The sequence below is a fragment of the Triturus cristatus genome, chromosome 9 (assembly GCF_964204655.1).
Source record: "Triturus cristatus chromosome 9, aTriCri1.1, whole genome shotgun sequence".
Taxonomy (NCBI): domain Eukaryota; kingdom Metazoa; phylum Chordata; class Amphibia; order Caudata; family Salamandridae; genus Triturus; species Triturus cristatus.
The window spans coordinates 232,361,188-232,379,331 of record NC_140592.1 but is presented as its reverse complement, the minus strand read 5'-3'; the positions used below and the strand labels follow the sequence as shown (position 1 = coordinate 232,379,331).

The 18,144-nt window shown below is 41.8% G+C and overlaps 1 protein-coding gene across 2 annotated transcripts in view; it reads right to left on the bottom strand.

Annotated features, from left to right (window-relative positions):
* Window positions 1–18,144, bottom strand: part of TWF2 (twinfilin actin binding protein 2) — a 239,132-nt gene that overhangs the window by 220,330 nt on the left and 658 nt on the right. The gene's annotated exons all lie outside the window — the stretch shown is intronic.

Genomic DNA, 18,144 nt, shown 5'->3' with positions numbered 1-18,144 from the left:
AAACATTTATAAAGAGGAAACAGAAAACCACACTTTGACAGCTCTGCTCCTTGATAAGGCAACACTGACAAGTCTTGACAAGGCTGCAACTAAGCCAAGAATAGCAGATTATTCATGGTTTATTCACAGCCAGTCTGTAAAATGTCTCCAACATGAGTATGTCCAAATTCTACTATTCTGCCCATACCAGTACAGACTTCAATATATCCATTTTTATCAACCTTTCAAAAGAGTACTGAGAATCAGAATCCTTTGTAATATCACACAACTAAGACAGCTTGAAACAATCAGAACTAGTAGTGTTATATGCAATTCAGCCTTTATATAAAACAGGAAATTAAGAAGCTTGCAATGTGGAGATAGTTCACTCAACATACATGACGGATAAACTGAACTCTGCAAAGTTCTTGTTGATCATTTCTACCAATCAGCAAAGCACTTTTTTTTATGGTGGGTGGAGACCGCTGGGCCTCCAGATTTGTTTTCCGTCTTTTCTTGAAGGTGGGGAGGGGTCTATTTTTGGGCGCAAGGATGACCCAAATACTCTCTTAGCACTCACCTCTAGCGAACGTTTTTGTGTTTTTTAAGTACGTTTGCTGCAGCCCCATTTAGTCTACTGTCAGAGACACTGTGGTCTTTGGTGTGAGGTCCTCTTTAATAATGATGGGGCTAGTAACCAGATTACTGGTCCCATCAGATTTAGGAGATCTCTTCAACTGGGGACCTGATGTCTTTTTCCAGAGACCTCACCTAATGCAATCATTTGGGAGTGGCTACGGAGGAACCATGGATCTTGTAATCCTGATTTGGCAGAAGGCAGGAGTAAAATACCTGGGAGTAAATAACGAGACCCCTAGTGAAACTTCTGATCATTCTCCTCTGTTTGTGTATTCATTCTCTTCTACTAACCCTCAGCATCTAAACCATTAAATACTTCGTTCCCCAATCACCGTAACATTCTGTGGGTCAGGCGACGAAGTGCCAACATGTGAGGATAACCTGCTTTGAGATATCAAAATTGATTACATTTTGTTTTAAATAAAAACAGGAAAGGCTTAGGGTGCACAACCACTTCCCAGTTTCGAGGGAAACATCTGCTCACTCAAACAGCTCTTCTAATGATAATGCTGACAGAGAAAAGAAACATTGACAGAGCCAATAGGTTTGGTATTGACAGCTAGTCTTTTGGCTTTGCCAGTACTTGGTTTGTTTCATCGTGACTTTTGTCAAACTTTGTTGATGCAGGAGCATCTGGGCCCTTGCCAATATACAAAAAAAAAAAAAAAACTAAAAGCAAAATAAATACATTGAAAAATATATTTTTTTCTCAAAAACGACAGGTGCTCTAGTTGCCTACGACACCAAGAGAACTGCTTACTCCTTTTGAAGGAGTAGAATATGGTCACTCATAGTGAAGTTAGCCAATGGCTGAAGTGGGCTGACCCACTGCCGCATGCTGTATGAAGTGGGCAGAAGAAAAATGTGAATGAGACAGCAACAGACCAATAAATGAAGGAGAGTGGCTGAAAGACTTTTATTAAGCACCTGTACATAATTTCAGCAAAACAAAAAGGTCTTGGCTATCGTCTGCCCATAAAAAATGTCTGCCACTTTAGAAGAAAAGTGACCGATTCCTGCTACTACAATGGATTGAACAGCTATACCTTTACAATATCTGCTTTTATCCTGCAATATAGACATTATACAATAAATACGACAGTTATTAGAGGGGTTGCATGAGGGGAGCCGCTCCTCATCTGAAGTGGAGTCATCGTATGCATTCGGAAGGGGAGTCTCCACTCTAGATTGGAACCTCATCTCAGGATCCCAGCATGCAAAAAGGAAACCATAGGTAGCGCATCCTTCTCAGTTCGGGCGGCCGGCAGTGGAACTCTTTACCGCACAGATTGCTACCTTGTCTTCGGGGGAATGCTCGGGAGTTGGCTCTTCCCCGCATGGCTACCGTACTCGGACATAGTTGTGCAGTGTGTCTCCGTGTGTGTGAGCAGTTATTTGGATTATATATGGAGTACCTGGATATGTGTGTTGCTTTGTGTAAAGGAGTATAATGGTCGTTTGTAAGTGTATACATTTTTATTGGTTCTACTTGGAAAGTGTACATGTTGCTTGTGGTTGTATTTTTTTGACATGTATATAAATCACTGCATAAATAAGTACAATTTATAATAACTATTGTCTACAATTGCTTTACTCTGGGGGGGGGTGGAATTTTTATATATATCACATTACCTACTGGCGGTCGCCAGTAGGTAGTTATAGTTAGGACCCTGTTTCCATAGGAAATCCGCAACATTCTATTTTGAATAACTTTGGCGCCGGTCGACGAATCCTCGCGAATTTTTCAACATAGGTGGGGCGCTACGCTCCTACCCTGAAAGTCTCGGGGGGATTCGTCAAGCGGGGGCTGAGATAAAAGGGGGGTCCCAAAACGCGTTTTTCCCATGCATTTTTCCATAGGACCTTTAGACACAGCTACAGCCCGAACGGCTGAACAGAATTACTTGAAATTTGGCAGAGAGCTAGTCCTCAGGTCAAGGAAGTGCCTTTTGTAGGTTTGGTGTAAATCTGTTCAGTAGATTCTGAGAAAATAGCCTTTAAATCAATATATATATCTGAGCCAGCTTACGGTGCGCTTACGGTGCGCTTACCGTACGCGTACGGTGGCGTGCGCGAGCGCGATTCTGATTGGCTCTTAGATCTTAGTAAACATTCGAATCGGTCGAAACCAGGAAGCGGCGGCCGCCATTTTCTCTCTCGCTCTCTGAGTTGGGCAGCAAAAACGAAGCCAAAAAATGGCTAAAGAGGCAGTTTCGTCACATCCTAACCACCCAGCATTGATATAGGGGTCCCCAAACAACCCTCAAGCCCAAAAAATTTTTTTTATTTTTTTCGGAAATTCGCCGATTACGCTTACCGTACGCGTACGGCAAAAAATTAAAAAAAAAAAAAATCCACATTCTCCCCACCCCGTGTGCAAATGGTGCCCGAAGGGCACCATTTGTGCATGGCATATTACACATATCAAATTAACAAAGAATACATTTCAAAAAGATGCGCATAATATGTCCCCCATGTGCGCACGGTGCCACCCCGTGTGCAAATGGTGCCCGAAGGGCACCATTTGTGCATGGCATATAACAACAATAAAATTAACAAAGAATACATTTAAAAAAGATGCGCATAATATGTCCCCCATGTGCGCACGGTGCGCGAAGCGCATCGTGCGTACATGGCCCATCCCGCATAATGTGGGCACGCGGTGCGCGCAGCGCACCGCGTGACCACCGTGTGTGCACGGCACTAACTGCGTAAAGTGGGCGCGCGGTGCGCGAAGCGCATCGTGCACGCACGGAACGAACTGCCTTAACTGGGCGCGCAACGCCACGAATGGCGTAAAGTAACTTAGCATTTAAAAAACCGTACAAATTCACTGAAAAAACCATAGGTTTCACACACGTTATAGTTAGGAATTAGCATTTAAAAAACCTTGCAAATTCACTGAAAAAACCATAGGTTTCACACATGTTATAGTTAGCTGGACATTTTACTGATAAAAAACCAATGAAATTCCCCCGTTATAGCTAGTGCAGGCAACTATAACTCACGCGACCGTAATCTTCTGCTGATGACATATGTGTCTTTATGAAAAAAAAATATTTGTAATATATGTATAGCTAAAAATTAATGGAAGAAGACATGGGCAAATAAGTGTCTAAATACAGTATTAGCATCAGCAGAGGATTGCGGTCGCGTGAGTTATAGTTGCCTGCACTAGCTATAACGGGGGAATTTCATTGGTTTTTTATCAGTAAAATGTCCAGCTAACTATAACATGTGTGAAACCTATGGTTTTTTCAGTGAATTTGCAAGGTTTTTTAAATGCTAATTCCTAACTATAACGTGTGTGAAACCTATGGTTTTTTCAGTGAATATATATATACATATACACACAGATGGGTTGGCTTGGAGTAGAGCATCGCTTGAGGGTCTGATTTTATTGGATACAGCTTGGGTCTAGATGTATTGCCTTACTAATACCTGCCTTCCATGTACTTACGTATCTTTACTCCTACTTCAGCATCTCCAGTGTACTACCCTATATCTCACCCCATACCTCTCAGTGTATCCTCTGCCTCGAATCTGACTCATCCAACGCCTCAGTCTACTACTCTCTCCGAAGCACTACCCTATTTCTCACCCTATACCCCTTTCAGTATATCCTTTAAAACCACTCTCAGACTACTAGGATCGCCAAAATAACCCTTTTCTAGACTCTTCTCTACTATGATCCCCGGGCTGGCCCGTTCTGGACTATTTCCTCCTCTGCCCTTCTCTTGCATCCATCATCTCAGGCCTCTTTTGCTATTCAGATCTCCCAGGCAAGCCTTTCTTAACCCTTCCCTCGGACTCTTCCCTCCCCTTCTGCTCGTCTCAGGACAGCTCCTGCTGCTGGGCTCTTTCTGGACCCTTCCCTCTCCTCCCCCTCAACTGTCAAATCAAAGAAACTTTATTGGGTGCAAAGTATAACACCATAAAAACATTCTAATCGAAGGGATCCGTTACAATTTTTCTTTTAAAAATGAGAGTATACAGTTGAATTTAAAAACAACAAAAGGTCAGCTCAATCAATACATCAAAGTACAATACACATTACATAATACGTAGTGCAAATAGGCAAAATATCCTATGTCATATAGGTACAAAAAGTGCAAACTGCGGTACAAAAAGTGCAAACTGCTATTATATGTCCTGATAAAATACTCAGTACAAATAATCAAAGAGACCTGTATCAATAGGTACGTAAAGTACATTGTGCTATTAAAAGAATATCCCTATAAAACTACAATAGGATAAAGAAAATGGTGCAGCATAGATTGAGGGGCTTTCCATCACATAAAATGCATTGTGCTATTGTATGTCCCAGTGTGCGGTACATATCTTAACTACATACACTCGTCTGGATTTTCATATACCAATGCATCCAAATGTGAATACATTTTCCTTCTTCTTATTGCCATTAATATAAAGGAGATGACTGCATTCGTAATTTTCTCATTTCTAGACCCCCTCATCTGTCCTTTTCGGTCCGGCTAATGGACTCGCGTGTCCACCACTCAAGACTCATTTTGTGTTTACCTGTGCTGGTGCACCGCTGCTCCAGTTTTGGTTCTGGAGTGGCGTGCTACTCCTTGGAAATTTTGGATAGCGCTTGATACCCCTGATGAGGCATCAAGCGATATCTAAATGCAAACCCCTCCCTCTTCTATCCCTCCACTATCCTTTTCAACCCAAATAACAGACTCATGTCCACCGCTCAAATTAATTTCATATTTCCCTATACTTATTTACCACAAATCCTTTTTGGGTTCCAGAGTAGCGTGCTACTCGCTGAAAAGCGCTTCGACGCCTCATCAAGGGTAGTGAGCGCTATATGAATGCAATTACAATTGTACAATTAGCAGGAGTTTGACTAGCCACAAATGCACAGCCCAGAGAATACTGGACATCCCCACTTATTTTGTCCAATAGTAGTAAACAAGCACTTAGAAACAGAATCCGATGTTCTGTACATTAGGAATAAACTAACCCTAAACACTGCATTCACTTTACTACTAAAGTACTCGTTTTTTTAACGGTCCAGTGGATGATGCAAGAGCACACTATTCACCGCAACGTCAAGTACAAGTGGCAGCCTGCTTGCCCAGTGCAAAGGGACGGAGTAATCTGCTGCAAGACGAGACATGTTTACGTAGCGAAGAGTGACTCAGCCGGGCGTGCTCTTCCCCAAACAGATACATGACCGTACTGCATACAGGGACATTAACGCTACAAGGCGGGCTGGCCTCCTTATCAAGTGCCCTTCCCTCGCCCCGTTGCTCCAGTTATTGCCACACAACCTACAAGATTAAATAACAACATCAGGTCCCACGGGCCTCTTTTTCCTGTGCAATGGTTTGCCGTTTCCTCAAGGCATGACCAGCGGAAGCCCACAAGCCAGGAGCGAAATCTGCTGTGGGAATATATTTGAAGCCGCAGCAAAAGACATCCTGCAGTAGGTGTAACTCGCATTCGTGCAAACATCATTACATCCGTTCACTGTGGACAAGTTTGGAAGGAGTATAATATACATGACGCGTAGCAAATTTCCTGCAGTATTTGGTGCTGCTATAACGACAGATTTCTATTGCAGTTAACATATCCTAAATATATCTAGAGGTTAACTTACTATATAGATGCAAACTGTTCTGCTCCTGTTGAGTAGGCCTCACTATTCAGGTATGGGGGCGGGCTTCTGATTTCATCAACATTTACGATTAGGCCTAGCTTTCAATGAAATCCAGATAACAGAAGATTTTATTATCTAATGACCTCTGCTAAAATTACCATTTCCCATAGGGGTAATGTTACTTCCCTGGCTCGTTAGGTCGTCTACTGTCTGGGTGTTGAAGACCTATTGTGGCCTTACCAAGAACATACAGGAGCATGCCCATTACTTACCTATGGTTGGCTTTCCTGCCACTCTCCTTTGCCTGCTTATTATTTGTGTACCAAGATTGTCAATCTTTCGTCTGTCCATGGAGCAGCACAGCCTCTTTATCATCCTTTTGACTGGCTGGCTTCTATGTTTCCATGGCTTGCTATTCAAGCACTACTATTTTGTTTTGGGTTAAGCACTCCATAAAAGCTCATATTATGGCCAGCTATCTCCCTTGTATACTTCTCTTCTCCCACTTGTGGTTCCACCTTATTCTTGTGCCCATTGCTTTCCTCCCCTACCCTACGTGTTGTTTCCCACCACCCCACACCCTGCTTCTATCTCCTACCCGTTGCTGCTTCTTCCCTACCCAGGACCTCCATGTGACTTCTGTATCCCCTACCCTGGCCCTTTCATGTGGCTTCCGCCCCCCCCCCGCTTTGAATCTTCCCACACATGCCATCCATGTTGCCCGCATACTACAAGAATAAATAAATCCAAAAACTTGTGCCTCTTATTGTATTTAGCAATCCCACTACTATGCATTAAGAGAAAAATCCAATCACGTTATGTTGTAGCATCGTGTATGCACAGTGCACACACTTACAAAATTACGCAACCTTTTTTTTTTTTTAAACCTTTTTTCTTGGTTTTCCTCAGCCGTGCTGCAGGCATCGTCGGGGATGCTGTAACCTATGGCTAAGAACCACTGGCAAACCAATACGCCCAAAAGGCGAGGCTTATTGGCTTTGCCAATGCTGGTTTTTCCTTTTATATGGATCATCAATACGTTCCAGACCTGTAACTCGATTAGAAGCAGTATTACTAAATTAAGTTGGAAATACATTGTGTAGTTCATTGGCATAATTCATCATAAACCAGTGGTCATCCTGGTTTAATCATGAGTGCACTATAACACACCACCCCTACCCCCCCATTGGGTAGCACGAATACTATATCGGTCTCACTGGGTACAACAGCGCACTCACGACGTGGTTAAACGTTCAATGCATACTACAGAGATAACTCTTGTTATGTCAGCCAAGCATAGGGCCCAAAGATAAACTGAGGGTCAGGAAACTCTGACGTATCTACCTAGGAAAGAATCACATCTACAAAACTGGCTGTATGCCAAACTCTAAAAACTTTAAAGATTTGCCACTGTCACAAAAAGCAAGCATAACTATAAACAACTATGTTCCTCCTGAAAGCCAGAAAAAATGCTATGACAGGAGGTACACACAGTCACGCCGTATTTCATTATTCAGTTCTACTAGTTCACACTGGTACCCAAGAGGTTACAGTACTTCTCTTTATCATCTCCCAGGTAGTACCCTGGGGTTTGCAGTTCAGTACCTAGTTAGGTGGCAACTACACAGTGGAAGCAGTTGTGAATGTCCCTCTGAGTTACATCTACATTCCTGCCTGCTCCTAAAAACCTGATCAAGACAGCTGTGAGGGACGTGATAATGGCTGGGGGACCTAAGGCCCCCTTGCCACCTCAGTAGACATCTATCAAGGTGTCTCCTGCAAAGTGATCTGTCGCCATCATGGCACCTGTGCTGGGCATGGCATGAAGGGGCCGTAGTACGCACAAGCACTGCAATCGGGCCCAGCCCTCGATTACAATACAGTTCCATACGCTCCAGTGCACACAGTCAGCCAAATGACCAGTGACGCAAGCGTTAATCCATTCTGGCATCAATAACATTACCACCGCATGCACTAACCTTCCTTCGAGAAGGATTTACATCAGGATCCTGCAGAGCCTCTAAACATGTTGCTTGCCTCATATTCCGCTGAGCGGTGCACTTACAGCAATCACACTTCCCTCTACGCACACACACATATGAGAAGGTAGACTAATCACAGAAACACAAACATATATGCATTCCTAAAAATCAGACTGTAGCTCATGAAAGATTATGCGGTCCGTGCATATTCTTTTGGCGCTTGCAGCAGCCATGAGACTCTTGCAGCACTGCACACAGGGAGGGTACGATCAAGAAGTCTGCCATGACTTTCGTGTAATATTTGAAAATGTGCTAATACATTGCATAACAAAAGTAAGCTTCATCCGCTTTCACTTACAAGCTAGTAGCCCACTCTCGCTTACTGCCCACGCGCTGTGTGGGTATTGTGGAACAGATGCAGACGGTTGTGCAATTCCTCTTGCACAAGGATGTCGCAATGAAATGATCAGCACAACCATCACGAGACCCCAGTCCATGAGCAAATCAGTCACTCCATTACTTTTAGGGCTTGGATTGCGATCCAAACTAAGCAGTCTGATATATAGTGTAATTAAAGCTCTTAGGAGCCTATCAGCTTTTCTCATGAACCAAAAGCAAAAACATATTTCCTTTTAAAGTACCAGGCCAAATGTTCTTGCTATCCAACTGTAGTGACATCATGATTACTTCCCTACAGGGCAATGACACTGGTTACCTAAAAAAACCTTTTAGAATGGTCTGATGTCACTGACCCATATGCGCGGGCACAGTCCTTCTCCATTAATGCTCAGGTCTGTGAAAGGCCAAACCCCGATGATGATAATAATAATGATGATTAAAAACACACATCATGCGTTCAGTTTAATTTTCAGGTCTGAAAAGGCCATAGCCAGATAATTCAAAATCATGCTTGCCACATTTAAGCTTTAGCGCAGTAGCGCTTGTATTCGCAACACAAGAGTTTGCCCATCTTTGCAGTCTCTCTCTAGCTCCAGTTAGAATTTGGATTAAATAATACAGGGTTAGAGTTCAATTCACTCAATGGAGTGATGGGAAACCATGTCCACACAGAGGAAGGCCTTGCACACGAAGAGACCAAACGATACGGCGTTCACCACTGCGGGACCACAGAAGAAGCAGTTTTGGCGCTATTATGGATATGGAGCAGGTAGATAGCAGCTAAATCATTACTGATGAGAATTTTAAAAAAAAATTGTAAGAGGGCAAAACATTTGGACAAGGACTTTAAAGGATAGATAAATGGTTTATGAAAAGTACAGATTGCTGGACCCTTGGGTAGCCCCGTTGAGGACCCTTGGGTAGCCCCGTTGATCCTCAATTCTGTAATGTCATACTGTTGGTTTACAAGCCTTCTGATCACTGCTATGTCATGTATGAGATCTTGAGCAAAGTTAATAAAAAAAGATTTTTTTTTAAAAAGTACAGATTGCATAAGACTGTAACCGACATATGTTTAGAAATGTGTAGTATGTAGTTGAGATAAAATATATAGCTTATGGAATTGCCCAGACGAATGGACATAAATGTTCAAATGCATTGGGCTAAAGTGAGGGTAATACCAGTAAGATAAATAATGGTAAAATTGAGGGGGTAGCAAATGATGGAGCAATCTAAACACAAAAACATAAGGAATCTTATTGGCCAGGACAAGGATTAAGACAGCTGAAACTGAGACGAGCTGATAATGTTTCATGTTAACAGTTCATTCCCCCCCTCAAATGTTTACTCAGAATAGAAAAAAAACACAGTTATAGCCTACAGCGTAAATAAGCCCAAGAGAAACCCAGGTCCAAAGCCTCACAAAGGCCGTTCTTACCATGCAAGTGCAGCTGCAGACGTGGTTGATCATCTGATACCAGTGCAGAAATGCCCATGCATCAATTAAAAGGGTTTGCAACATGCTAGGTTCTTAGGGCTGGTTGACAACGTAGTTATCCCAAACCTTATGTGATCAACAGAAAAATATATTTTAGAAGCACTACTTAGAGAGCTTTGACTCCTCCCAAATGTTGATTATCTCAAGTACAGATTTGGATGTGCCAGAGGCTATATTCTTCTTCTCTCTGAAATAGCGCTCGTTCTGCACTTGCTGCCTTATGGGAACACAACAGGACCAAGTTGGTTATGGTAACAAGCCACTGATCAACATAATACGTCTGGTCTGTTTATTCTGAAAACCTACAGCAAAGACAGTAGGCCTGACTTATGTATTGTGAAAAACATGTTAAATCCAAAAGGCCTTAAGGGAGAACTGCAATTGCACTGTCTTAAAGCTTGTAGACAGGTATTTTATTACAGGGAATCTAGGTGATAATCCTAGTCAGGTGCCTTTCAAATGGGTTGCACTTTGCTTTCCCAGCTGTAATGTTGTACATAATTGTAACTGTACGACTGTGTGCCCGATTGTTGCCAGCTTATTTTCAATACAGGAGACCTCAGTTGGTTATGGAAACAAATCATTGTATAGGCATGATTGGTTATGTCAGATATCATAGATCGTATCTATTGCTTATGAAATGTTACCACACACATTTATAAGGCCTGGCTTATTTTGGAATGTATTTGTTAAAGCGAATAGGCATGTAAGGGTGGATTGTTACACTGTGTTGTAGGTGTCCATCATCTTGCTGTGTTTGCTATGTTCGCCCTAAGTGGCCAAGGGTATGCTCAGACGTGGGTACCTTGCTCGCTGTGCCACTGGATTCAAGCTAGCCTGGATGATGAGAGGCGATATCCCGAAACCCATACCTGGATGGGTGTTTCCAGTAAAGGGAGGACCTCGTCTGGCAGTTCAGGCTGGACTGTTTCCATGAAGAACAGGGTCAAGACTGATTTGCATATGGCTGAGTCCAAACTGGGGAGGCACAGTGAGCAAAAGAACGATGGATTAAACCCAGATCTGTGGACTGGGGAGAGTTATTAAAAGGTTTCAGCACTCCGTTCATCTTGGTGTGTTTGGTAGGTTGTGTAATAGCATTTTGTTACACAGAAGCTTTAAGATTAACATAGCAAGTGTTTTAGCTCCTTGGAGAAACTCTTAGGGAATATTGTTAGACCTTCTCAAGAGTTGTTGAATATTGTTTTTGTCAAGTTTAATTGTATATGCATTTGTAATTTTGCTGCTTGTCTGATGGCTACTTTGTCAGGAAGCTTATGCTCAACACAGTAGGCAGGAGATGGTGATGCGGACATGTCAACGAGAAGGTTATAGGCCTCCACAATTCATTTTGGAAAAATAGGTCAGATGCCATTGGATTGATATGTTTATTATGAAAGGTTATTACAAAGACAGGAGGTCTGACCTACTTATTGTGAACAGCATATGTTAAAGCAAATAGGATTGTATGGGTGGATAGTGATTACACAAGGTTAAAGACTTTAGACAGGTATCACGTTGAATCTCAAACATTGGAGTGGTAGTCCAGGCCTTCAGAGTTAGTTACCCCTGAAACAAACCCTTTGGAAGATCTGGAGTTTAAGGTTCCTGGTTATGATATTTTAGGAGGCACTGTATATTGTTTTGTTAGAAGTAATTTGTTATTTTATGCTTGTATACATATGTTTGTTTTGTGGGAAAGCTGTGCTAAATGAGTGTACTTCATTGCTGGTCTTCTGATCAGTCCTTTAGTTTTCCATGTTATTCCTTTTATAGGTCACCTATCATTTCTTTCATTATCTTATTTATATTTATTGGGTGTACTACACCTCCAAAGTCAGTCACATCGGCCCACTCGCATTCCACTCAATTAATCTGCAGTGTGCTGTATCATGTGTGACAACCAATTCCAACATGGCCGCCTTGAAATTGTATCGTCAAAAGTGGCAAGCACCAAGGTCGGACAAGTCTACGATTCACACCCTCAGATCCCAGAAAAGTAATCTCCTAATCCTGGATTATCTACTATTTCTCTTCTATGGACACGTTATGTTTATGGATGAAGAGGCATCACCCACATAATTGTGGCATGCTTCAATATTTGGCCAGCACCCCCACCCCCACCGGGTTAAGATGACACTAACCCGACGGTCTCAACCTTAACCCAAAACAAATGATTGGGAAAGGAAGCTCAGAATAAAGTATGTCCTGGTGAATGCAGAGAACCAGTTCTAAATAGATTAAAATTGCCTCTAGGAATATCCAGGATATCTTCTTTATTAATTGTATTGCACAGGGTAGGATAAAAACTAGTTAAACTTTAAAACAATACACTACCATTGCAAGACGGTCACCTGTTGATATGCTTGATTTTATTTTTGTATTGTAAACATATACCCACCAAGTTTAGGTGGCGGCAGGTCTTCTTTCTTTCTACTGTTATTCTTATTTAGCTTCTGTGAGATTGTGGAGTAAGGGTGTCTGTTTTATTGAGGATGGGTAAGTGAATGCAAGAATGAGTCAATGGAGGGTGTGTGTTTGTGTAACTGTAAGGATGAATGACCGAGTGTATGTCTGTTGACTTACTGAGTGCCTAAATTCATCAGTGACCGAAGGGCATTTTCAGTTATAAGAGTTATAAGACAGACCTATTGGCATTGTGAACATTTGTTATCAAGGTTTCAATTGCCAACTGAAATCTATCTTACTTTAGCAATGTAAGATATTTTATTGATGGCACTGCTCCACGAGACAGATTTCCACCTAACAGAAACAAATTTGCCAGACAGTCTCACTTAATTAACACAGCGTATTCACTAAGAACTTCCACAAGTCATGTATATGTGCAGAAGTGAACTATGTTTGGAGCATGTCTTCAAACCTCATCCACCTAACCAACCTCTCCCAGATGGGTCTAACCAAATCCAATACCCTGCCAAACATTCATCTCCAAATGGATGCCCCCGCGTTAAAGTAAATCAAAGTGCCTAGTGGCCTTGTAAGGGGTATAACGTTCTATGCAAATGCTCTAAACACAATGATACATCATACTCTTGAACAAATACAACTGAACACAAACATATGGCATACATCCAACACAGCACAGAGACACAAAATATCCAGCTATCATGCTAATCCCAATTGCACCAGCCATCAAGCTGTACTACACAAAAAATACCTTTGTCAGAACTTCTCTCATACATCCAACATAGTACAGATATGCCATATAAAAGGATATGCCACTTACTTCAATAGCACTGTCCAACTACATAAACTAAACGCACGCAGCTGCAAACATTGGATAAAACAATTAAAGCATTTCCAACACAAGAGATGTGTCATACTGCAAGCTGTGGCAAGGCTTTCAAGACACAAATGAGACAACTACATCATAAACTTAACAGAACACAGTTGACAGAACAAAATACACCCTTAAGCACAATTCAAAACACGCCAATAATAAGCAAGCAGAGAACTCGAACACCGCTGGTCACATTAACACACTCCCACACCATACTGTCCCATTTCAAAGAATAAGACTATCATGCAGCCATTGAACAGGACAACTTACAGTACTTCTTCTATAATTAAACCATATTAACAGCCTCTACAGCACAGAATGGATCAACACAAGCTTTATAATGGGCAGCCACGCAATATCTAGAGCATACGATCATACAAGTCCAACTCTCATTAGCAGGAAAAGTCCATATAAATTTGGAAACTCAAGTCCCAGTCAGCCCACAGCTACAATGACATACTACACCACAGTAAGTAATCAAAAGATTTGCCAAACTGAATGTCAAATTATGAAGAATTGTGAGCTGCTGAGACGATAACAGCAAGTAACGGTTGTATGTGATTTAATACAAAAAACTATTTCATGGAAAACCATTACTGAGAAACCATTTCACCTAAACTGTTCAATGGAAATTTTCAGAATGAATGCCATTTACCATTTCATAGAAAACAATTCACAGACTGTCTTTCTTTGAGATTAGCCTTGGCATTTTATTTTTTCCAGTTATAAATCAAATGGTTGCAGGCCTTACTTTCAGTAACAGTTTTGTTTGAGGTACTATTTCAGTGCTTTTCTTCAGACGGACATTATTTCAGATTCATATATAATGAAACAATTACTTTGGTTGATTAGAATTCATCGACCCCCTCACGTCTTAACTCCAACCATTCCCGACCCATCACAGCCCCGAAGACCATCAATCTATGTCCCCTAAAAAACCCTCATCACACCTAAACTCTACCCAGCCCAGAACCCTAAAAGTCTTTCCCACCCCTAAACTCCACCCATCCCAGACACCTATAAACCCCTCGCTACACCTAAATTACATCCATTCCTGACCCCAAAACTACACCCATCCCTGAACCATAAGAACCTATCCTACGCTTATACTCAATCCATACCCGAACCGTAAAACCCCCTCACCATCCCTAAACTTTGCCCATCCCTGAACCATACAAACCCATTTTTATGCATAAATCCCAGCCATCCCAGACTCCTTAAAAGCCCTCAGCACAGCCAAATTCCACCTATCCCTAACCCTAAAAAACTCTCACCATCCCCAAACTCTTAAAAGTCCTTTCTACATCTAAACTCTCCTCATCCTTGAAGCTTTAAACCCCCTCACCACCATATCTCCACCCAATCCTGGACTCTAAAAACTCTTCACCATCCCTAACCTCTACCCATCATTGAACCCATAAAAACCCTCACTAGCCCTAAACTCCACCCATGAAACTGAGCATCCTTCAACTCCGCTATACTCCACCCATCACCTAACCCTAAAACCACACACCCCTAAACTTCACTCATCCATGAACCCTAAAAACCCCTCACCACCCCTTATTCGTGCTACTGAAAAAGAAAAAAAAAAAAAAATCACAACTCCTAAACGCCCCCATTTCTGAACCCTAACAAAACTCTCACTGCCTGAATTTCACCCATTCCTGACCCCTAAAAACTCCTGAGCACACAGAAACCCCTCACTAGTCCTAAACATCACCCGTCTTTAATATGATTGTAGATCTTTCCTTAAAATGATCTTTCCTTAAAATTGGTTTTCCATGATTTGGTTTCCTCCAATGTGGTTTCTCAGTTTTTGTTTTTCTATCAATTCATATACATAAAGCAGGTAATGCCAATATAAGTAGATACATTCGGTGGTGTAAACTGATTTCATCGTCTCTAGCTGAATGGTGAGGAACAAATTTATTTGGAAGTAAATCAAGTAGACTAGTTCTGGGTGCCATAGACGAGACAGATATTTCCATCATTAAGCAGTGCCGATCCATAAGTGGAAGATTTTAGAGAGATAACTAATCTGTTTTTTATAACATTTATATGTAGTCAGCACAGATGGAAATATAAGAGGGAAGACCAAAGGTGAAGATATCACTAATGATGAAGGGGATGTAATGGCAACAAATGCAGCAACACAGTCAGCAGCTCTACAAGCAGAGTAATAAGGTTTAGCTAGTATATTTGCAATAACAATTATTTTACCTCGTTTAACAACTGTTTTAATCTTCAAGTACGTTCCAACTATAAGCACCACCAATACCAGTTCGCATTCTACTGTCAGTGATACTATGCCAATGTAACTTTACCACGTTTTGAAAAACACAGATATTTGTAAAGATCACGGCAGCCTTTAATTGATTTAAGTTTTCTGGTGCTCTGCTCAACTTGTGTACACTATTCATCGCCAGAGATTGGGAACATATGATGGCATAATGTGTCATATATGCAATCATGTGACAAAGAATATGTAGATTGTGTATTTTAGGTAACAGGTAGGAATGTGGCTATACAAGCCACTGCCACTCGTCAAAAGTTGCTTGCAGCATAAAACAGGTTGAAACTGAAGTAAAATTCAAATGAAATGACACAAAGCCACACAATTTGCTATTATTTCATCCGCATTCATCCTAATCCCATTCAGATTCATCACTTGTCACAAATTTTTTGATCTCATCTTTCTTTCTCATCAACATCCTCTCACTTTCTTCCCTCTGCATTCCCTTGGACACCTTATTTATTACCTGCTCCTCCACCAACTCCTCTCCTTTTTACTACCTCCCCTGCTTATCAATTGCTAGCGAATGGCAACATGCAAACTGACACAGTCAGCATGTCCTGTTTTTTTCAGCTAACAAAATTTAGCATTTTAGGATTTCTTACCCAATACTATCCAAGTTAAAAGTGAAACTACATATCCAGGACCGGTGATTGTGTCATATTAGGCTAAGGAGATGCGTATGTATTTTATTGTAACACTGCATTGAAAATTGGAAGGCAGTCCGGACAGAGTCTAGATCTTTTGGCAATGTCTTACTTTCCAGACTTGCACGCTTATTAACAACACTTGTACCTAGCCGAAATATTAGAACCAGGGTAAGTCTCTTTCACCATATAGTCTTGATTCTCCCCTGTGTCATCCAGTATCATTAATATAAGTGAAGCTGTTCTGGGAGGAAATTCTAGGTCAGGGAGATACCTCATTAAGAGACCTAGAAAGAACAAGAGTCTTTGGAATTGAAGATGTACATGGAAAGGTGAGAACAGCAGGGAAAGGCAAGGCAATTTGCTCTCACACGGTCAGGGCAGCAATCTACCAAAAACTTTGTCTCTCATCCTCGCATGTATAGGGTGACCATCTAGATGGAGTCTGCGCTACCACTCAACTAGGGCTCGCCTACGTTTGGGAGCATTCGAGGGGGCTTGAACCCATGCTCAAGATGTTGGCTTCCTTAAACGTAGCTGGAGTAGGTGAAATCTGGGCCTTTTAAAGTGTAGTTTCTGCTCATGCTGCCAGCCTTGGAACGCTCTTCCACATACTGTCTCCTTGATGGGACGTATTCGTTCGGCAGTGGACAATGTTTCTGCCTTTTAAAATGAATAAAATGGTCCTCTGTTACTGCTTATGTAGCCAATTACTATTTGCCCTTTGGCCAATACTTTACTCATTCAACAACATCTCCTACTTGCACCTATCGCTGCATGGAATGCTGGCTTTTTCTGATTTACCGCCTCCCATTTTGGCGTAAGGGCACACAACATCCAGCTGACCCTGTGGCTAGCTTGTTAACCAATATAGTAATTATAATTTAAGAGTCTATCTCTCACCTTCACCCATCACATCACCAGGCGCATCCTATAACAGATGGCTACCACGCATGACATGAAAACACTTTCCATTTATGCTAAAAACAAAAACACCACCTCCCACAAACTCCCAATTTTAGAACACATTTACATGGGCAACTTGATACATAGGCGTATAGCATTCACACCCTCTACCTAGCATCTTATTTTGTTACTGCCTTGTCCATTGTACCTTTTCCTATATAGTCGTTTTTCCTCACTCTTTACTCCATCAGCAACTGTTCCATCTTTGCTGAACCAACCCATGCATTTCTAAATCACTCCACCCTTTTTAGGTCTCGCCTGACCCAATGCATGCACTGGTCTGGCGAGACTTTTAGTAAGGGCTCAAAAAATGCTACCATGGCCAGCCTAGAGCTACAGTACATGTGCGCGGGCTTAGGAGCAGAGGCACCATATGGCAAACCTCATCATGCTCATTAAGCGCACGCGATCACTTTCACTTTTGACCGCGATCACTTTCGTGGCGCCCCTTTGATGTTCTCGTTCAAAGAACATCAAAGAACATGTTGTTGTGTTTATGCTTTACTGCGCCCGTTTGACTTACAATGTGCTTTCTCTTTCCACACACAATAACCACACACACACACACACAATAACCACACACACACACACAATAACCACACACACACACACACACACAATAACCACACACACACACACAATAACCACACACACACACACACACACAATAACCACACACACACAATAACCACACACACAATAACCACAAACACACAATAACCACAAACACACAATAACCACAAACACACACAAACCACACACACAATAACCACACACACAATAACCACACACACACAATAACCACACACAC